The sequence below is a fragment of the Pan troglodytes genome, chromosome 18 (genome assembly GCF_028858775.2).
Source record: "Pan troglodytes isolate AG18354 chromosome 18, NHGRI_mPanTro3-v2.0_pri, whole genome shotgun sequence".
NCBI lineage: Eukaryota > Metazoa > Chordata > Mammalia > Primates > Hominidae > Pan > Pan troglodytes.
Window position 1 is genome coordinate 56,205,688 of NC_072416.2, and position 22,959 is coordinate 56,228,646.

The window sequence follows — 22,959 nt, forward strand, 5'->3', positions numbered from 1 at the left end:
TCTCATACTGTCACCCGGGCTGGAGTGCAGTGGTGTGATCTTAGCTCACTGCAACCTCCACCTCCCAGGTTCAAGCAATTCTCCTGCCTCAGCCTCTCAAGTAGCTGGGATTACAGGTGCCTGCCACCACACCCAGCTAATTTTTTTGTATTTTTAGTAGAGACGGGGTTTCACCATGTTGGCCAGGCTGGTCTCAAACTCCTGACCTTGTGATCTGCCCTCCTCAGGGGATATTAAATGTCACCAAATCCCAAAGTGCTGGGATTACAGGCGTGACCCACTGTGCCTGGCCCTTTTTATGTTTTTAATGAATTCATACTTGGGACTGAGGTATTTTCTTTGTTTAAATTTTTTTTATTAAAAAAAGTTCTGACTACAAAGACCTAGAAAAGAAGGGTTAAGGCATTTTGAAAACTATGTACTTATCCTAGTCCTCATCAAACTTTCTATTTAATTATTTATATTATTGGTTTTTTGTTGTTGTTGTTTGCTTTTTTTTTTTTTTTTTGAGATGGAGTCTCGCTCTGTCGCCCAGGCTGGAGTGCAGTGGCGCAATCTTGGCTCACTGCAAGCTCTGCCTCCCGGATTCACACCATTCTCCTACCTCAGCCTCCCAAGTAGCTGGGACTACAGGTGCCTGCCACCATGCCTGGTTAATTTTTTTGTATTTTGTTAGTGGAGACGGGGTTTCACCGTGTTAGCCAGGATGGTCTCAATCTCCTGACCTCGTGATCCGCCCTCCTTGGCCTCCCAAAGTGGGGGATTACAGGCGTGAGCCACGGCACCCAGCCTTTTGTTTGTTTTCTGAGACAGAGACTTGCTCTGTTGCCCAGCCTGGAGTGCAGTGACACGATCACTGCTCACTACAGCCTTGACCTCCCAAGCTCAAGTGATCCTCCCACCTCAGCCTCCCAAGTAGCTGGAACCCCAGGCGTTTGCCACTATGCCCGGCTAAATTTTTAAAAATTGTTTGTAGCTATGGGGGTCTTTGTATGTTGCACAGGCTGGTCTTGAACTCCCGGGCTCAAGTAATCCACCCACCTTGTCCTCCCAAAGTGCTGGGACTGCAGAGGTGAGCCACCAGGCCCAGCAGTTATTTATATTATTATGGACTCATGGATATCTATTTTATTCAATGAGTTATAATCCATTATTATCATGAGTTATTTTGATGCTCAAATCATTTCTATTTGCTGGTCGGAGCCCCTTCCAACTGGCTCCTGAATCCCTTTTACCTGTCCTATCGTCCTCTGATCGCTTTCTTGTTTTTGGCACAAAATTTGCTCCTGGTTCATCTTCTACTTTTCCTGTTCCAGCCCTGGAATCAACCATTGCTCAAAGGGATCCTGATTCCTTTTAGTGGAGACTAGTGTTTAGAAGCCAACATCAGGGCATGAGTGTGCTCATTGTTATTGAACTATTGCTGCTCCCAGGCTGAGCTAGAGAATGCATGTATGTATACATTCAATAACATATACATGCAGACACACATTTATACATTTATTTATTTCTGTATTTATTTGTGTATATTGAAAACTATGAGTACATTTCATGCCTCCAATTCCAATCTAACACCACAGAACTCATTCTAGTTTTCTTTCTATATTTGTAATCCTCTTTTCTGACAGTGAGCAAGCTGGCAATACAGGGCTCTTTGAGATGGAGGAGGCAGTGTTAAGAAAGGTCTCTCTGAGAAGGTGACATTTAAGCTGAGACTTGAAGAAGTGAAGGCATCAGCAAGGCAGATTCTGGGGGAAGAATGTTCTAGGGAGAACACGATAGTGATTGCAATGGCCCTGCAAGAAGCATGCTGGTGTGTCGGAGGAAAAGCAGGAGTCCTGTGGCTGAGCCAGTAGGCAAGTAATGTCAGCCAGGTAAGAGGGATGGTTCAAGTAGCACCCTATTGTAAGGACTACAGTAGTGACCAAGATAGGAAGCCATTGGCACATGTTGAATGCAGAAGAGATATTGCTTTATAAAGGATTGCTCTAACTGCAAATGTGGAAGCAGAGTCACCAGCCAGGAGACCTGCAGGAAACCAGGAAAGTGAGGAGGATGGTTGGGAAGGTGGTGAGAAATGCTCAGATTCGGGAATCATATTTTAGGGGAAGCTAACAAGATGTGGCATGTGGGGTTTGAGAGGTAGGTGGTGGCACATGGTGCTATGTAAGTGTTTGTTAAATAAATAAAATAGAAAAATTGTATGCAAAGCACTTAGCACAATGTGTGACATAGAATAAATGAATCATGACCACTGTCCATTGATGAATGAAGATGAAAACCTTCCCTGAGCCCCACTGACCCAATTCTGGCCCCATCTTGGCATCCTGAAATGTCACCTCTTGAGCACTGCTGCCCCTTTTCTACCAGAGCTCCCTCATATCCTGTTCCCACCCTTCCCAATGACTCAAAACTCCCACTTCCTCTGAGTCCTGTCCCTGCAGGGTGTGGGTTGGCATCTATCTGATAAGCTAATTCACAATAAGGTATGGACTTCTTGCAAGATGCTTACCCCTCCCAGAAGGATTCACACTTTAAAAAGGTGGCAACTTATTTACTTACCTCTGGGAATGTGGTGGAATCTCTGACAGTATGGCAAGGTGGTGAAGGAGGTCATTTTGTTTTGGGCAGGCCTCAAATGACACCATAGGGAGACCTGGGACCTCCTTGAGGGGGCCCAGCCCAGGGCCAGCCTGCATTCCTCTGTCTACTGCCTCACGTTACAAACCATGGCACTTACTGCTGCTATTTACTGCAAGAACTTGATCCTGATGTGGCCAAAAGAGCATCTTTCTAGATTCTCTCCCCATGGTGGGCAGGGCTTGGTGTAGCGGCCATACCCCTTTGAGACCCCCCACCTGTGGGATGGCTCAGAAAGGCAGTCTTCACTCATTGATCAGACTTAATCTATGAATGGAAATTTATAACCTGATGCCATGGTGCTGGGTACCTCCGATTGTGTGCAAAATTGGTGTCTGTGCAAGATTGGTTTAAGAAGCAAGGCCACAAAACCACAATGAGATACCACTTCTAGCCCACTAGGATGGCTGTAATAAAAAAGATAGATAGTAACAAGTGTTAACAAGATGTGGAGAAATTAGAACCCTTATACATTCAGGGCTGGTGGGGATGCAAAATGGTGCAGCCACTTTGGAAAACAGCTTGGTAGTTCCTAGAAAGATTAAACACAGTTACCGCATGAGCCAGAAACTTCATGCCTAGGTATATTATACTCAAGAGAAATTAAAACATAAGTCCCCTCCAAAACTTGTAATTAATGTTTATAGCAGGATTTTTCAAAATAGCCAAAGAGTGAAAATAACTCATATGCCCGCCCATCAACTAATTAATGGATACATAAAACCTGGTATATCTATCCTATAGACTATTATATGATAATAAAAAGGAATGAAGTACTGATCCGTGCTATGACATGGATGAACCTTGAAAATATTGTGCTAAGTGAAAGAAACCAGACACAAAAGGCCCACATGTTGTATGGTTCCATTTACACAGAATGGACAGAATAGGCAAATCCATAGAGACAGAATGTGGATTATAGGTTGCTGGGGACTGGGCAGAAATGGGGACTGACTGTATTGGGTATAGAGTTTCTTTTTAGGGTGATGAATATGTTTTAAAACTGATTGCACAACTCTGTGAATATACTTAAAAAAACCCATTGAATTGTACCCTTTGGTATGTGAATTATATCTCCATGAAAGTTATATATTCATAAAAATGAAAGCAAGTAAGAAGGGAAGAAGGAAGAAAGGAAGGCAGGGAGGGAGACAGAGGGGGAGAGAAGGATGAAGGAAGGAGGAAGGAAGGAAAGAATAAGAAGGAGGAAGGAGGGGCCGGTGTAGTGGCTCACGCCTGTAATCTCAGCACTTGGAGGCTGAGGTGGGCAGATCACTTGAGATCAGGAGTTCAAGACCAGCCTGGACAACATGGTGAAACCCCGTCTCTACTAAACATACAAAAATCAGCTGGGCGTTGGGGTATGCACCTGTAATCCCAGCTATTCGGGAGGCTGAGGCATGAGAATTGCTTGAACCCAGGAGGCAGATGTTGCGGTGAGCTGAGATTGTGCCACTGCACTCCAGCCTGGGTGACGGAGCCAGAGTCCACCAAAAAAAAAAAAAAAAGAAAGAAAGAGGGAGGAGAGTGAGGGGAGGGAGGGAAGAAAGAAGGAGGAAGAAAAGAAAGGAAGGGAGAGGAGGAAGAAAGGGAGGGAGGGAATGAGGGAAGAGGGGAAGAAAGGAAGGAAAAAAGGGAAGGTTCAAGAAAAGAAAGATAGGAAGGAAGGGAGTGAGGGAGGAAAGAAAAAGAGGAAGGGAAGGAGGGAAGGAGAGAAGGGAGGGAGGGATGGGAGGGAAGGAAAGGAAAGGTGGGAGGGAGGGAGAGAGAAATGAAAAGGAGGGAAGGAAAGAAGGAAGGAAGGAAAGAAAAAGGAAGGAAGGAAGGAAGGCCATATGGAAGAGGAAGCCAGGCCAGGTGCAGTAACTAATTGGAAATACCCAGGTCCCTGGGGACTGGTCTCACCTTCTTAGAGTGTGGGTAGAGGAGAGGAAGATGAGAGATGACAAGGAACCACAGAAATCTTGTCCACTTTCCCTTAGGGAAATACTGTGCAGAGTGTGCTTGGGGAACTATGGGATATTGAGAAAAATGATCCCAAACGTGGCAAATAAGGCAAGAAGAAGACTGTGCGTCACTTCAGTGCACGCTGGGCATTGCTTAACAGACCACTCCTGGATTGTTTCATAATCTGAGGGACGTACCTTTGTTTGACTTCAACTTTACTGTTGACTGGGGCCCAGATTCTATAAAGTTATGTGCTAATTTGTAGAATTTTGTTTGATAGAGATGCAAATGATTTTTGTCTAGTAGAAAAGAGAACCTCAAAGGTTACCGTTTTATTTGCCCTGTTGGCTATTAATCAGTTTTGTCTCTAACCTAACAAACTGATTTTAGTGTGTCTTTCTTGATGGACTATATAACCCTTTTCCCTCTAATTCTCTTTTGCACTAATCTTTACCATACTGCTGGGTCCCCCATTAACAAGTTATATGTATCTTGGTGCATGCTCACTTGTATAACAGTTGCATTTTTAATGTTCTTAAAGTTATACTTTGAAAGGGAACAGGAGTCATTTGCTGTATTTCAAAAATGATACCAATAATCATGCCTGTAATCCCAGCACTTTGGGAGGCCGAGGCAGGTGGATCACTTGAAGTTGGGAGTTCGAGACCAGCCTGGCCAACATGGTGAAACCTCGTCTCTACTAAAAATACGAAAATTGGCTGGGCATGGTGGCGGGCGCCTGTAATCCCAGCTACTTGGGAGGCTGAGGCAGGAGAATCACACGAACCTGGGACGTGGACATGGAGGTCACAGTGAGCCGAGATCACACCACTGCACTCCAGCCTGGATGACAGAGTGCGACTATGTCTCAAAAAAAAGATACCAATAAGTGATGGCCTTAATCACCATAGACACCAGAACTTAAGCTATAAAGTGGAGACACCTGGATGCACAAATGAGAAGGGATTGCAAAATACTCTGGGAACTTAAAGCAGGGGGAGACATTACAATGTTAGGACCTGGAGAAGAAGGGTTTTCCTTAAAATTTTATACAAATGTGTGCGTGTGTATACATGGATGCTTACATTCTACACAGAAGAAGAGAGAGAAAAAAACGAAAAGGCTACAAAAATAATCACCTAGCCAGGTGCGGTGGCATGTGCCTATAGTCCCAGCTACTCGAGAGGCTGAGATGGGAGAATTGCTTGAGGCCAGGAGTTTGAGGTTATAGTGTGCCATGATTGCACTTGTGAATAGCCACTGCCCTTCAGCTTGGGCAACACGGAAAGACCCCATCTCTTAAAAAATAAGAATAATGGGGCCGGGAGCGGTGGTTCATGCCTGTAATCTCAGCACTTTGGGAGGCCAAGGCGGGAAGACGACCTGAGGTCAGGAGTTCAAGACCAGTCTGGCCAACATGGTGAAACCCTGTCTCTACTAAAAATACAAAACATTAGCTGCGTGTGGTGGCAGGCACCTGTAATCCTAGCTACTCGGGAGGCTGAGGCAGGAGAACTGCTTGAACCTGGGAGGCAGAGGTTGCAGTGAGCCAAGATTGTGCCACTGCACTCCAGCCTGGGTGACAAGAGTGAAACTCTGTCTAAAAAAAAAAAAAAAAGAATAATGACCAAAATTATGTTATCAGTGGTTATCTCGAGGGGGTTTAAGGAAATTTTAAAGTTTTCTTCCCTGAGCTTGTCTGTATCTTCCAATTTTCCACAATAAATATGTATTACATTTGAGTTTTTTGACATTTTTTGAAAGAAAGCCAGCAAATAAATTTGACAGGAAACAAAACTCAAGAGTAAGTTAAGAGAAATGAAACCCGTATCCGAGCACACAGGGGAATAGAGTGCTGAGAAAGTATGTTCTCCCCAATTAATAAATAACTAGTTGTGACAGAAACACAAGAAGTAAAAACTGGGTTTTTACTAACTGCGTTGTAGATGGCTAAGAGGTCTTCAGATCAGTTTATAGCAGTGGTTTTCAATAGGGGGTGATTTGTTTCCCTGGGGCACATTAAGCAATGAATGGAGACATTTTTTATTGTCACCAATGGGAAAGTGGTGGGTATCTAGTGGTGGAGGCCATGATGTACTAAACATCCTGTAATGCACAGGACAGCTTCTGCAACAAAGAATTATCTGGTCCAAAATGTCAGTGGTGCCACAATTGAGAAATCATGGTTTATAGGAAAAAAGCCAAAGGGAAAAAATCAGAATCTGAGTTGTCCACACTATAACTCTAATTATGTAAATACAGAGGCAAAGATATGGTTAAAACTATGTGCAACCCATTCCCACCCACCAAATCCTGCTCCTTGACAGCAGAGATGCCTGCCCTGCTGTCATCCCCACCCACTGGGGGATAAGGAATGATGAACGGGTACTTTTTTCTTTTTTCTCTCCTCTGGAATAGGACTTCTGTCCCTACCTTGGAACATTATGCAGCTTTCATAAAGAGTAAGATAAATCTATATATGCTGACATTGAAAGATGTCCAGAATATATTAAGTGAAAAAAAGCGAATCGTCCAATGATATGTACAGCACGATCCATTTTTGTAAAAGTAAACTGTACAAAGGGGTATGAATACTCACGTGTGTAGGGAAGCATCATTGCAGCAATCTACACTAGGGGAAAAATGGAAAACATGGCACTTTCACTTCATAGATTGAAGGCATTCATTTTTGTCTGCCCCCTCCCAAAGCCCAACCAAAATCAGAGTCAATGAACTAAAAAGGTATAAACTCACAAAAGAAACAAAATGAAGCAGAGACAGGAAAATAGCAGATGAGAGTTTTGGTTTTGGTGTTTTTTTGTTTTTTTGTTTTTTTGAGACGGAGTCTCTCTCTGTCGCCCAGGCTGGAGTGCAGTGGCATGATCTCGGCTGACTGCAAGCTCCGCCTCCCGGGTTCACGCCATTCTCCTGCCTCAGCCTCTCCGAGTAGCTGGGACTACAGGCGCCCACCACCATGCCTGGCTAATTTTTTGTATTTTTAGTAGAGATGGGGTTTCACCGTGTTAGCCAGGATGGTCTCGGTCTCCTGACCTCATGATCCGCCCTCCTCCGCCTCCCAAAGTGCTGGGATTACAGGCGTGAGCCACTGCGCCCGGCCGCAGATGAGAGTTTTAAACACATTTTTGGAAGGTGGAAAGCAGGTGAGTTTGGTAGAGCTGAAAATGCCTGCAGAAGGAAATATCAACCAGCAGTCAGTGTACCTGTTAGCCTGTAGTCTTTGCATGGAGAAGTGGCTTCCTTTCCTCTAGATGCTTGACATCCATCTAGTGGGAAAGTGATATAATGTGCTGTTCCTCCCACCCTTTACTGCTACCTGCTGGAACATTATCATAATAAGTGGACAAAGCAAAAATGTTTACAAGGTGAATGGCACCCCTAAGATATGGTTCCACTGTGTGCTGCCCAACCTGCACACCTGTACAAGGGGTCACCCCACAAGAAACAGAAAGATCTATGGACTAAAACCCCAAATGCCAGAAATTTAGTCAGAATGATGTGTTGGAGGTTGTTATGATTTGAATGTGTCCCCCAAAGACCTTGTGTTGGAAAGTTAATCCCCAGTGCAACAGTGTTGGGAGGTGGGGTCTAATCAGAAGTGATTAGGTTATGAGGACTCCCTGCTCTTATGAATGGATTAATGTTATTGTCACAGGGGTGGGTTCATTACTACAAAAGTGAGCTTGTTGTAAAATCCAGTTTGTCCCCCTCTTGCTCCCATACTGTCTTGCCTTTTCACCTTCTGTCATGGATGATGGTGCCCAAAGGCCCTCACTAGATGCTTGCACCATGCTCTTGGACTTCCCAGCCTCCAGAACTGTGAGCCAAATACATTTATTTTCTTTATGAATTACCAAGTCTATAGTATTCTGCTATTGCAATACAAAATGGACTAAGACAGAGGTGGAATGGGCTTGAAAACAGAAGTAAAACTAGGAACCCCATATAAGAGGTGGTGAGACCACTGTAGAGATTGTGTTTTTCAGAGATAGCCACTACAAATATCTCCCATTCCACATGCTATTCCACAGTGTGACTGTGACATTCCTCCTCTTGAGAGATATAGTCTAGGTCCCCTCCCCTTGAGTTGAGGCAGGCTCAATTCAAGTGACTCATTTATAACAATAGAATTCAGTGGAAGTGATGGTGCATAATTTCCAAGGCTGGAACTCTCATGCTAAAACTATAAATCTCTATGTGAACAGTTTGACTGCCCTGACACTGCCATACTGTAAGGAAGCTTAAAACAGCTCATATGGAGAAACCACATGGAGAAGACCTGAGACTTCAGAGAAAGAGAGATAGATGCTTTGCCAGCTGCATGCTAATCCAGTTTCAATCATTGTTTGGCTGCAACAGCATGAGAGATCCCAAACTAGAACCACCCAGCTGAGCCCTTCCCAAATTCTTCAGCCACAGAAAGTATGAGAGACAGTAAAATCGGTGTTTTTATTTTAATTAGTTTGGGGTGATTTTTTGCATAGCAGTTATAACTGGAATAACCACTTGGATCCCCTTTCAAATCTGGGGCGCCTGGGCAACTACCCTTTCCTGACCTTGCCAGAAATTTGTTCTACAGAAAAATGTGACTTAAGGACACTAGAGGCCGGGTGCAGTGGCTCATGCCTGTAAACCCAACACTTTGGGAAGCCAAGGTGGGTGGATCACTTGAGGTCAGGAGTTTGAGACCAGCCTGGTCAACATGGTGAAACCCCGTCTCTACTAAAAACACAAAAAATTAGCCAGGTGTGGTGGCAGGCGCCTGTAATCCCAGCTACTTATGAGGCTGAGGCAAGAGAATCACTTGAACCTGGGAGGTAGAGGTTGCAGTGAGCCGAGATGGTGCCATTGCACTCCAGCCTGAGCAACAAGAGCGAAATGTCATCTCAAAAAAATAAAGGACACTAGACATGGCAGAAGGGAGGGGGAGACACTATACTAAAAACGGGGATGATATGTGAACCCTAGCCCTTCCTTGGCTCTAAGGATGCTGCCAGCCAGGCACAGATCCTTCCTCAGCAGGAGACTGGAGAATTATCACTAGAGAAGACTCAGAAAATTAGCCTAGATATTATGGGCCAAGCTAAGCTCTCCGCATAGAAGCAGGTGTGTGCCTTTTTAAAAAGCTAGATCTCCTGTAATCCCAGCACTTTGGGAGGCCAAGGCGGGCGGATCACGAGGTCAGGAGATTGAGACCATCCTCGCTAACATGGTGAAACCCTGTTTCTACTAAAAAATACAAAAAATTAGCCGGGCGTGGTGGCAGGCACCTGTAGTCCCAGCTACTCGGGAGGCTGAGGCAGGAGAATGGCGTGAACCTGGGAGGTGGAGCTTGCAGTAAGCCGAGATTGGGCCACTCCACTCCAGCCTGGGTGACAGAGTGAGACTCTGTCTCAAAAAAAAAAAGTTACATCTCACTATAGTTCATATTCTTACAGAAATAATGAGCTATTGCATCCATAAGACAAGAATAAGATTTTACTTTTAAAAAGGAGGGGCAGCCATTCTTGCACTGCTGTAAAGAAATACCTGATATGGGTAATTTATAAAGAAAAGAGGTTTAACTGGCTCAGAGTTCTGCAGGTTATACTGGTAGCACAGGGGCTTCTGCCTCTGGGAAGGCCTTGGGAAGATTACAATCATGGTGGTAGGCGAAGGGAAAGCAGGGACATATTTCATGGCCAGAGCAAGGAGCAAGAGAGAGATGGGGGAGATGCCACACACTTTAAACAACCAGATATCATGAGAACTCACTCACTGTAAAGTACCAAGTGGGGAAATCAGCCCCCATGATCCAATCACTTCCCTCCAGGCCCCACCTTCAACACTGGGGATTACAATTCTACATGAGATTTGGGTGGGGACGCACATCCAAACCATATCAGGGTATCTTGGTTTGGGTTTCCCCAGCAGCAGACTCTGAGACAATGATTCCAGTATAAGTAAATTTTGGCAGGTATTCACAGAAAATACAAGTTGAGGATTGGGGAAGTGAGATAGGGAAGTGAGGGAAGCCAATAAAAGGTGTGCTATCCAGCCAGTTAGCGTTGTAGACAGCTGGAGCTTGATATTACTAGGAAACTCCAAGAGATGGTGTAGAACTTGCTGCAGAAGCATCCCAATCAATGGGCAATAATCCACTAACTGCTTCTAAGGGAATTGACCTTACTTTCTTCCAGCTTGTCCTGTACTCAGGCTGAGGATGCTACTTGGAAGAAAACAGCCCTTGTGCAGACAGTCATAGATATTTACAGAAAATAGCCTTGGGCATCATGCAGGAGCTAATGCCAAGGATTTGTGGATAGGGCACCAACAATGTCTGCTGCAAGAAGCTACCAGAAGACAAGAAAGAGTTCTTGTAAATGAAAAATGTGAAAGTAGAAATAAAATATTCCATGGGAGTTTGAGGCAGGAAAAGTTAAAGAAATCCTTCAAAAGTAGGATAAGAAGAGAAATAGAAAGAGATAAAAATAGAAAAGAAAAATATCCAAGAGGCCCAAGGTACAACTAATAGAAATTTCAGAAAAAGAAAATACGGGGTACAGAAAATTGTTATAAGACTAATTCGTAAAATTTTTTCTCACACCTGTAATCCCAGCACTTTGGGAGGCTAAAACAGGCCGATGGCTTGAGCCCAGGAGTTCAAGACCAGCCTGGGCAACATGGCAAAAACCCATCTTTACTAAAAATAATAAAAATTAGCCAGGGATGGTAGCACACGTCTGTAGTCCCAGCTACTCAGGAGGCTGATAAAGTAGGATCATCTGAGCCCAGGAGGTGGAGGTTTCAGTGAGCTGTGATTGTGCCACTGCACTCCAGCCTGGGTGATAGAGTGAGACGCTGTCTAAAAAAAATTTTTCAAGAACATGACTTTCAGGTTGAAAGGAACTATCAAATGCCCAGAAAAATGAATAAAATAGAGTCACATAATCACAAAACTTCAGACTACACAAATTAAAGAGAACAGCCCAAGAACTTCTGTAAAGACAATACAGGCTTTATACACAAGATCAGGAATGAGAATGGCATTGGACTTCTCCAAATACACAATGGGAGCCCAAATGTAATGGTTTCAAAAATTCTTAGCAAAAATAATTTCCAACTCTAGAATTCTAGAATTCCAAGCCGAAGTCTCAGTCCCTCAAGTTTGAGGGTAGCATAAAAACATTTTCAGACATACAAGGTCTCAAAAAATATACTCCCATGCACCCTTTCTCAGAAAGCTACTAGAGGATCTGCTCTACCAAAAAGAAGAGAGTATCAAGAAAGAGAAAGATAAGAGATCCAGGAAATACAGAAAGCAACACAGAAGAAAGAGAGAGAGTTGTGGGTGGGCCACACAGACAGAATGAGCTTTCTGTAGTGGAGTAGGATGGCTCCAGAGCATCCTTGTGGGAAATGGAATTTCTAAATGATGTTGTGCTTGACAGTGTAGACAATAGCATCCAGAGGGGTTTTACACTTCTGTTGGAGAGTTTTAAAAGAATTTGTGATAGAAACATAGAAATCTAAGCAGGTGTAAAAAAATATTTCCCAGAGGAAATATTAAACAAAGAAAACAATGTAATCATACGTGGCTTAGCAACAGTGGTTCTTGCTCTTGGCTAAACATTGGAATCCCTTTGGGAGTGTCAAAACATCCTGATACCTGGACCCCACTCCCAGACAGCCTGGTTGACTAGATCTAGGGTGTGGGCTGGGCTCTGAGATTGTTTAAAACTCCCTGTATGGTTCGATGTGCAGTTAAAAAGTACAGAACCACTGTTTGGCAGGAAAAAGTAGTTCTATGGTTACAATAATGTAAACAGGGGATACTGATTTAACTGGAAAACTATTATATGGGAATAATTGACAGACAAGTTGGTGGGGTGGTGAGTGTAAAGCATTAAATCCACTTCCACCACAGTAGGAAGGCAATCAATCATGTCTAAGGTTGAGAAATCAAGAAATCATACATTAGCATCTTATTTGTAAATATGGAGGTAAGTACCAGAAGAAACAGCTGAAAGTGGCAAGTCATTTTCTTTTCCCTTTTTTTTTTTTTTTTTTGAGATGGGGTCTGGCTCTGTCCCCCAGGCTGGAGTGCAGTGGCATGATCTGGGCTCACTGCAGCCTCCACTTTCTGAGTTCAAGCGATTCTCCTGCCTCAGCTTCTGGAATAGTTGGGACTACAGGTGCCTGACCCCACCCCTCCATGCCTGGCTAATTTTGTGTGTGTGTGTGTATTTTTAGTAGAGGTGGGGTTTCACCATGTTGCCCAGACTGGTCTGGAACTCCTGGCCTCAGGTGATCCGCCTGCCTTGGCCTTCCAAAGTGCTGGAATTACAGGCTTAAGCCACTGTGCCTGGCCTGAAAGTGGCAAATCGTTTTCTTACCAGAGCAGGACTCGGAAGTGGATGTAATTGGGGGTTGATTACTGATTTTTTTCTATAAGCCTTGTATTATTTGACTTATTAATACCATGAACATGAATGAATTTGGTCAAAGTCGAAAAAAATTTTTATAAAAGATCTAAGAAAAATTGGAAACAACCTAAATATTTATCAATAAGGAAAGGATAAATAAATGTTGATATATTTATGTAAAAGAATACCATTGACATGCTTAGAGCAAGGTAGCTATGTATGTCCAACATTGAAGAGATCCTTAGACTCAGTGTGACTGGGACTGGCAAATAATAGGTGTGATATATGTCAGCATTTATATAAAACACATGTACACAAAATACAGCTTTCTATTTCCCATGGACATAGACATATGTACACATAAAAGCACATAGAGAAGGGTGAAGATAACCCACGGGCTGTGGCAAGAGTGGATTCAGGTGGTGGGTAAAGGTCAAAGCAGATTTTGCTCTGCTTCATTTTTTTTTCCTCAAAAAAGAAAGATTTCTGTATTAGTTGCAAAATTAAATGTTAATTTTAAACATTGAATATGCATTAGACAAAATCTGGAATGTTTCCACATTGAGCTATTAATAATGGTTTCTTTGGGTGCGTGGACCGGGATGGCGGGCAGGGAGGGGACATTTTCTCTTTTTACTCTGTGTTATTCAGTAATCATTGTTTTTGTTTCACAAAGGTGATCATTGGGAAGACTTTTGAATAGAGTGGGGTTCTGGGGTCCTGATAGTTCTGGCCTGGTCCGTCTGTGTCTTCTGCTTCTGATTCCAGAGAAGGGAGGAGGGCCAGGGTTGGCAAGGGCCGGCTTGGCAAGGGCAGGCCTCAGCTCTAGGGGGATCTGGTAGAACCAGCTGTGATGTCAGAAGGGCATGTTGATAGGGTGACTCACTTTCCAGGAGGGTGGAGATGGCTCCTCTCCTCCCTTCACAGGAGCTGCCTGCGGAGCTGTCGCCTGCGGGGTGCCCTGTTTCAGCAATCCTAGAGGAGGAGTCCCTTCCAGATCAATAGAAACCAGGGATATTTCAATCCAGGCCTTTGCACAGAGTTCTCTTGCAGCCAGCCTGGGGAAGTTGTGCAAGGTTCATTGATTAGAGCAAAGGGTGAGAGGAAGGGATGGCGGAAAGTAGAGGAAGAGTCTTGGAAATGAGGCTCTGGGGGCCCTCGGGCCTAAGTGTGTTTTGGAGGGAGGGAAAGGTTTTAATGATCCCTTGAGCTTCTTTAGGGATCCTATATTTTCCAGGAGCTCCTAATTCTAGCCATTTTTAAAATTTGCTCCCCAGGACTACTTGTGAAGTAGATGGAACTGGTGTAAATATCTCCGTTTTCCAGATGAGGAGACTGAGGCCCAGACAAATTAGATCATTCATCAGATGCTCAAGTTAGTAGCTGAGTCTAGTGTCCTCTCGTCCTCTCAGCCCAACCCAGAGTCTCTGTTTGCTTTTTTTTGAGACAGAGTATCACTCTGCCACCCAGGCTGGAGTGCAGTGGTGCAGTCTTGGCTCACTGCAACTTCCACCTCCCAGATTCAAGCAATTCTCCTGCCTCAGCCTCCCGCATAGCTGAAATTACAGGCATGCGCCACCACACCCAGCTAATTTTTGTATTTTCAGTAGAGATGGGGTTTTGCCATGTTGGCCAGGCTTGTCTCGAACTCCTGACCTCAAGTGATTCCCCCACCTTGGCCTCCCAAAGTGCTGGGATTACAGGCATAAGCCACCGCACCCAGCCTCTCTTTGCCTTTTTATCAGCCACAGTGTCCCTCCTGAGGGAAACAGAGAGACACAACTTCCTCCAAGACAACAGCCTCCCTCCTTGAGATCCACGATTAACTCAGCAGCGAGTGCCAGACCGGCAGGGACAGAGACATGCTCAGCCCATGTTGGCCTCTCAGCCAGGCGCTGGTCCTCCAAGTCACTCCTTCCCAGAGAATCCGCCCATCGTTGGCTGCAGGGTGGTACCGTGCCCAGTGCCTTCCATACATGATCTCATTTCAATCTTGAAACAAGCCTGTAGTGTAGGTGATATTATTATTATCACCCACGGCGAGGCTGGCCATTTGGGCAGTTTGTAACCCTGTTTTTACATTTCTCCATTTTGCTTTTTTTTTTTGAGACTGAGCTTTGCTCTTGTTGCCTAGGCTGGAGTGCAATGGTGCGATCTCAGGTCACTGCAATCTCTGCCTCCTGGGTTCAAGTGATTCTCCTGTCTCAGCCTCCCAAGTAGCTGGGATTACAGGTGTGCGCCACCAAGCCCAGCTAATTTTTGTTTTAGTAGAGACGGGGTTTCACCATGTTGGCCAGGCTGGTCTCGATCTCCTGACCTCAGATGATCCACCCGCCTCGGCCTCCCAAAGTGCTGAGATTACAGGCTGAACCACCGTGCCCGGCACATTTTGCTTTTAATATCCAGGAGTAAAACAACAACAATGACCAGGTCTTTCTTGATTTCTGTTTGGCTTGGTTTATTCAGCACCTGCTTATTGGGCACTTGGTCTGTGCTGCTCTCTCCTTGGCATGGGGAAAACACAGGGGACAAAAGAGATGACATCCCTGCCTTCAAGGAGCTTTTGGCCTCCTGCAGGTTGGGGTGAGACAGAAAGACCGTGAAAGTGTGTTATCACTTTTGATCTTCATAACATACTGGCGAGGAGTGGATGGGAGGTATAGGTGGTCTTCTCTAAGGTCATGCAGAAAGTGGCTGGCAGAGGACTAGAATCTTCCGTAGCCACAATGGAAACAAGAGGAAACACAAACAAGAAGGAAGGGGACACCTGAGAGTGTCACAAAGTCCTGAGGTTTTAACACACAGTGACCAGGGAACTCTAGATGCCAGCATCCTTCCCCGTGGCCATCATTTTACCTCATTCTGTTCACAACCATGTGGGGGAAGCAGGCAATGCTTCTTCATTTAAGAGAGGCTCAGAAAAGCTTGCTCAGGTCACACAGCTAGTGGGAAATATAAGAGAGAGGGAGATAGAAGAGAGAGGGGACTCCAAACCCAGTTCCCTTCCTCGTTCCATCATTTGGTGAAGCTCAGAGGAAGGAGGATGAAACCAAGATTAGAAGGGACTCTGGGCCAGGCTGGGTGGCTCATGCCTGTAATCTCAGCACTTTGGGAGGCTGAGGTGGGGAGATCACTTGAGGCCAGGAGTTCGAGACCAGCCTGGCCAACATGGTGAAACCCCATCTCTACCAAAAATACAAAAAATTAGCCGGTGTGGTGGCGCGTACCTATAATTTCAGTTACTCGGGAGGCTGAGGCAGAAGAATCACTTGAATCTGGGAAGCGGAGGTTGCAGTGAGCTAAGATCATACCACTGCATTCCAGCCTGGATGGCAGAGTGCGACTGTCTCAAAACAAAACAAAACAAAACAAAACAAAAACCCCAAAAAACAAACAAACAAACAAAAGAGGCTGGGCGCAGTGGCCATGCCTGTAATCCCAGCACTTTGGGAGGCCGAGGTGGGTGGATCATGAGGTGGGGAGTTCAAGACCAGCCTGGTCAATATGGTAAAACCCCGTATCTACTAAAGAGAAATACAGAAATTAGCTGGGTGTGGTGGCACAAGCCTGTAGTCCTAGCTACTTGGGAGGCTGAGGCAGGAGAATTGCTTGAACCTGGAAGGCAGAGGTTGCAGTGAGCCCAGATCACGCCACTGCACTCCAGCCTGGGCGACAGAGTAAGACTCTGTTTCAGAAAAAAAAAAAAAGGACTCTGACTTTCCATACTGACCCACAACATGGTCTGATGCTTGGAGGTTTACAAAGCACTTTGATGCTCTCTTTCCGGTAGCACTGTTCTGTCTCTTCTTTTTGTGGTCCGTTAAGGCAGACCTCACCTGTGTTCCAGAAGCGAGCGTTTGTATTAGCAGGACATAGGTGGCACATTCAACTCTGTCACTGAGGAGAGTGTTATATAGGGTCCTTTACTAAGGTGAAGGCAGGATTTAGGGAAACAAACAAGAGTTGGTGCACTGTCTTGGGTCTTGCAATAATAGCAGGAAGCCATCACCTCCCATATCTGAAGGGGCAAGGAGGGAGGGATTACTGGACCCATGAAGAATGGTGCTGTATGAAGAAAGCACCTTAGCAGGAGCTGCGACCTTCAGTGGACACACACAGCCAGCGCATGGAGACATGGGAGAGAAGTAGCTGGAAAATGCACACTCTGACCTTACTCTTCTTGCCCTCCAGTCTCCTTCTTGTGCCTCCCATTTGCTCAACCCAACTTAACCCAGAAGGCAGGGGAGCTTGTTTTTGTCATCTCTAAGGGTCGCCCTCCCAAGGCACAGAGCAGGGTGGAAAAGGTGGAGAGTGGCTATCGAGAGGCAAACAGAAGTGATCCAGCACAGAACATGACCTGGGATTGGTTCAGAGATGGCACGTGACCCAAGCAGACCAATAAGCATCAGTCCTGAGACAGTTGCAGACTGGGAAAAAGCCACTCTCTCCTTTTGGGGGTTGCACAGCTGGTGGGATATGAGCCCGTGGCCATCGAACATCTTGCTGCTGCACAAGAGCCTGCCTCAAGGTGAAGCCAACACAGAGGAAAACTGAGTCCCAGAAGAGACGAAGAGAGTTGGTAACTTGGTGACATCATTAATTGTGTCCCTGGATTCAGCCATGCCTGAAGGTGGAGGAAGAGCCTATAGATCCTTGTTTTGTTTAACTTGACAGGCGTTGGAATTCTGTCATTTGCACCAGAAAGTGTCCTGACTGACACAGATGCCTGATGCACAGACGCATACAAGTGCTTGACTAACGTCAGGTCAGCATGGAGGTCTTGCAGGTCTGGGCCATGAGAGATACTTGTGAACAACAATCCCTGGGGGTAGTGGGGGTTCTCAGGGATCATTTTAAGCGATGAATCTAAGAATGGGTAGACGTCTCCAAAGGCCACAGCCTTTATGTGAAGTCATGACAACCACCAACATCATATCTACAGCTCTTACGTGCCAGTGGCTGCATTGAATAATGTCACCCTCTGCAAGATCCTCCAGAGGCACCACATCCCCATTTTACAGATGAGGAGGCTGATCCATAGAGATGTTAAGTCACTTGCCAGAGCCAAGATTTGAAATCAGATGTCTTGGCCCTTCTTAACCACCTTCCCCACCCCGCTCCCTGCAAACTTCCCCAAGCAAAACAAAGTAAAATCCCAATACACCAGGTCAGACATGGTGGCTCATGACCATAATCCCAGTGACTGAAAGGCTGAGGTGGAGGTTCCCTTGAGGCCAGGAGGCCAGGAAGTTCCCTTGAGACCAGGCTGGGCAACATAGCAAGACCCCATCTCTACAAAATAAAAATTAAAAAATTGGCTGGGAGTGGTGGCACGTGCCTATAGTTCCAGCTACTCAGGAGGCCACAGTGGAGGAATTGCTTGAGCCCAAGAGTCCGAGGTTGAAGTGAGCTATGATTCTGCCACTGCACTCCAGCTGGGGTGACACAGTGAGACCCTGTCTCAAAAAATAAATAAAATAAAATAAAATTCAAAATCCCAATATACCAGTATATAAAACAGATACCTTTTTAAAGCTGGCCTGGGTTTGGAAGTCAAAGTCAGGGTTCAGAGAACTCAAGCAGAGCTCCCTGAGGTTCACCGTGACACTGTGGAATTCCCTATACCTCCCCATTTGAGTATCCCTAGGATAGGCCCATCATGGAGTGTGACAGGGAAGAAGAGAAGTTATTCAAACCCACATTCAAGAAGAACCTCAAACATAGGCTTTTGTTTTAACTATCTTATGGGGGAACACAATTATACTTGCATCACTTTTTGTGGGGGGTGGTTAAAAACCATTGGTTTTATAAAATGTAAACACTTAAAATATACTGCAATGTGTATAATTCTTAATTTGGGCATTTCTCTTCTTCCTCCTTGTCCTCCTCGTTCTCCTCCTCCTCCTAGTCCTCCTCCTCCTCTTCCTCCTCCTCCTCCTCATGCTTCTTCCTTTTTTAAAAGTTGAGGTATAAATTCTCTACCAAAAAGAACCAGGAATGTTTGGAGAAATGGCTGATTCCAGATTTGGACGAGGGAAATACAGATGCACATCTAGCTTGCCAAAAGTAAGTGAGTACACAAAAAATGATGGGAACATGTCAAAAGGACACAGGACCCAGCTTGAAGGGGCTCCCATTGGCCCAATTTGGCACAATTTGAGCATCAAATGGAATAATGGTAGTAAGAGATTACAGCTTATAGCATAAAATTTTTTATCGATACTGATAAAAATAAGTGTAGAATCCTGACTACGAAATGTAAAAGAATGATGGAATTAGAAAAATCATCATTTGACAGCTGTCATAGTGTATTTAAGCAAGCATCACCAATGAATGCTGAAACAGGTGGGTGAAAGTACAATGAGAAACAGGATATTTACATAGACTCAAAGTGTCTTCCCACAAGATATTTATAAATTACAAGGAAAAACAGTAATTTTACAGTAGAGAAATCTGGCAGGCACCATCTAACCAAGTGATCAAAGTGAAAATCACCACATAGATATCAAATGCCTCCTGATGCACTGCACTGAAAATGATGCTTCACTTTGGTGGTATTCCTGCCCACAATGCACAACCTGACTCAGGTCACGAGGAAGCATCAGACAAGCCCAAATTGAGAAGCACTGTTCAAAAATAACTGGCCTTTACTCTTCAAAAATGTCAAGGTCACAAGACAAAGACCAATGAACTGCTCCAGATCAAAGAATGCTAAAAAGACATGACCACGAAACAAAATCCTGGAACAGAAAAATCCATTCATTTATTGTACTCTAAAGGATATTAGTAGGACAATTGACAATTTTTTTTTTTTTTGAGATGGAGTTTTGTCCTCTCGTTGCACAGGCTGGAATGCAATGGCGCGATCTCAGCTCACTGCAACCTCCGCTTCCCAGGTGCAAGCGATTCTCCTGTCTCAGCCTCCCCAGTAGATGAGTAGGTGGGATTACAGGCATGTGCCACCACATCCGGCTATTTTTTTTTTTTTTTTAGTAGAGACACGGTTTCACCATGTTGGCTAGGCTGGTCTCAAACTCCTGACCTCAGGTGATCCACCTGCTTCGGCCTCCCAAAGTGTTGAGATTACAGGCGTGAGCCACCGCGCCCAGCTGACAAAATTTAAGTAAGTTATCTCATTAGATAATGCTATTATATCAATGTTAATATTTTGGGTTTCTATAATCTTTTAAGAAAATATCCTCATTTCTAGGAAATATACACCAAAGTATTTAGGAATAAAAAGTCATTGGATTTGTAAGTTACTCTTCAATGTTTCAGAAAAAAACAGAGAGAGAGAAGCAGAGAAAGAATGATAAAACGAAGGTAGTGAAATGTTAACATTTGGGGAATTTGGAGAATCTGGGTAAAGGGTGTATGGCAATTCTTTATTCTATTTTGCACCTGAAACTATTTCAACATAAAAAGTTAAAAATAATGCAGTGTTAAAAATATATTTCATACACTGGGATTATTAATATGATCCCCAAAGGGGCAATTTATGACTAGAGGCAAAGGTCTAGATTATCATAGGCAAATTCATCATATACATTATTTTATCAGATAAATTGAGCTAATTGTTAATTTGTTAAAGCTGAAGGTTATGACTTGTTTTCGGGTTATTACTAATTATAAACAAATAAGTATACAACTGAAAAAAATTGAAGTGTAATGTACATGTGGTAAAGGACAATTTTGTGTTATGTGTGTGCATGTATATATGTATGTACACACACACGCACACACATACTACTTGACTGATGCTCATTCATTATTTAATCCTCCCAGGAACCTGGTCAGGTGGGCATCATTATTTTTATTTTACAAGAATGAAGGAAACTAAAGAAGTTTCCACACTAGCAAGGGACAGAACTCAGATTTGAACCATTATCCTTGGAATTCCAAAGCCAGTGTTTTAAAGCACTCTGCTACACTAATTATTGATGCTATTGTCATCAACCAATATTGACTGGGTATCAGTTACTTTAAGTCCCTGTGCCCCAGTTTTTTGATTTGTAAAATGGGATCACAACAATACATGCTTAATAAGTTAAGACATGCGAAGTGCTCAGAACAGTGCCTACATATAGTAAATGCTCACATGTGAGTTATTATTATCACCTACTGTGCATAAGGCACTGGGAATACCATGAGGTCCAAGATGCCATTCTCCACTCCTGGGGCTACTGTCTATCCAGGAAGCCATCCCAGGCAATTCACACTGAGGACTGGCCCGTGGATCTCCGGTCCACAGAACCAAACAGAGGGATGCCTTGGAGGGAGCAGCCTTAGCCAGCAGGACAGAAGGCGGCCTCCCCGTATTGCTCCTTGGTCTGAGAGGAGCTACTGCACTTATTTGGCAGCCATCCTTTTGGTGACTCCCCAGGCAATCTAGAGCTTATCTAGGCCCTCCATCATCCCCCTGGGTCTGCCACCACCAGTGGAATGGTCTTAGTGAATGAGACTTGGCCTTTTGCCTGGAGATCTCCCCACTGGCCCTGGTGGTCCCTGCCAGGATCAGTGAGCATCTAACCAGAAAGAGAGAAACTTTTCTAAAAGCATCTAAAACTGGCGGTGATTGTAGGAAATTGGATACTCAGGTGATGGAAGAGTGGGGAAACCAAAGAGGCATGACAGTAGGAAGCCACTGCTGCCTTCCCCTCCCCCACTTTCCTGCGCCTGGCTGCAGGAACAAGGAGACAGGTGATGCTACTGCACCCCATGGAAGAGACGCAGCTACAGCCTGTAAGCTTCTTCCATTCTCCTACTGCTGGGCTCTAGGCAGCACCGTCCAGCTGACCCAGGGGCCTGGGAAACCTAGCCTGAAGGGCTCGGCGCCAACCTCGACCCCTGATCCACCCATCCACCCACTACCACAACACTCACGGACACAGGGGAGGAGAAGGGTGAGGAATAGATCTCAGGGCACATGAGGCCAGCACCAGCCCCTGGCCTTTCCACCTGAGCATTCCAATTACCCACCCTGGCCTGGGCCTGGCCCAGATTTGAGTTCCATAAATGGGTTGAACAAATGATTGACTGTTGGGGAAAGAGGGCACAGTACCTCCCGTCACTGATTTTTTTTTTTTTTTTTTTTTTAGGTGAGTGCCTGGTATAATCACCCTGGACAACTATTTGGCAGCAGCTACTAAAGTGGAACATTTTATGACCTAGCAATTCTACTCCTAAGTGTATACCTAGCAGAGACGTGTCTGTGTGCTCACTGAAAGACATACACACACACACACACTGGAGTGATCATAGCAGTGCTTACTGCAATAGCCCCAAACTGGGAACTCCCCAGATACTCATCAAGAGTGGAACGGATAAACAAAATGGAATACTGTACAGCAACAAGCATGAACGATCTATAATTAACCTTCATCAAAGTGGATAACTCTCATTAACATGATGTTGAATGAACGAAGCCAGTGACAAAGGAGAATGCACTGCATGATTCTAGGTATCATAAATAGAAAGGCAGGCAACAGGCCGGGCGCGGTGGCTCACGCCTGTAATCCCAGCACTTTGGGAGGCCGAGGCGGGCGGATCACGAGGTCAGGAGATCGAGACCATCCTGGCTAACACGGTGAAACCCCGTCTCTACTAAAAATACAAAAAAATTAGCCGGGCGTGGTAGCGGGCGCCTGTAGTCCCAGCTACTCGGGAGGCTGAGGCAGGAGAATGGCGTGAACCCGGGAGGCGGAGCTTGCAGTGAGCCGAGATCGTGCCACTGCACTCCAGCCTGGGCGACAGAGCGAGACTCCGTCTCAAAAAAAAAAAAAAAAGAAAGAAAGGCAGGCAACACTAATGTCCGCTTCGGAAGTCAGGGTAGCGTTCACCCTTGGGGGTGGTGGTGACAGTGAAGGAGTATTTGAGGGGCTTCTGAGGCACCGGCAATGTTCTGTTTCTTCAACCACGTGCAGGTTACACGGTGCGCTCAGTTTTTGAA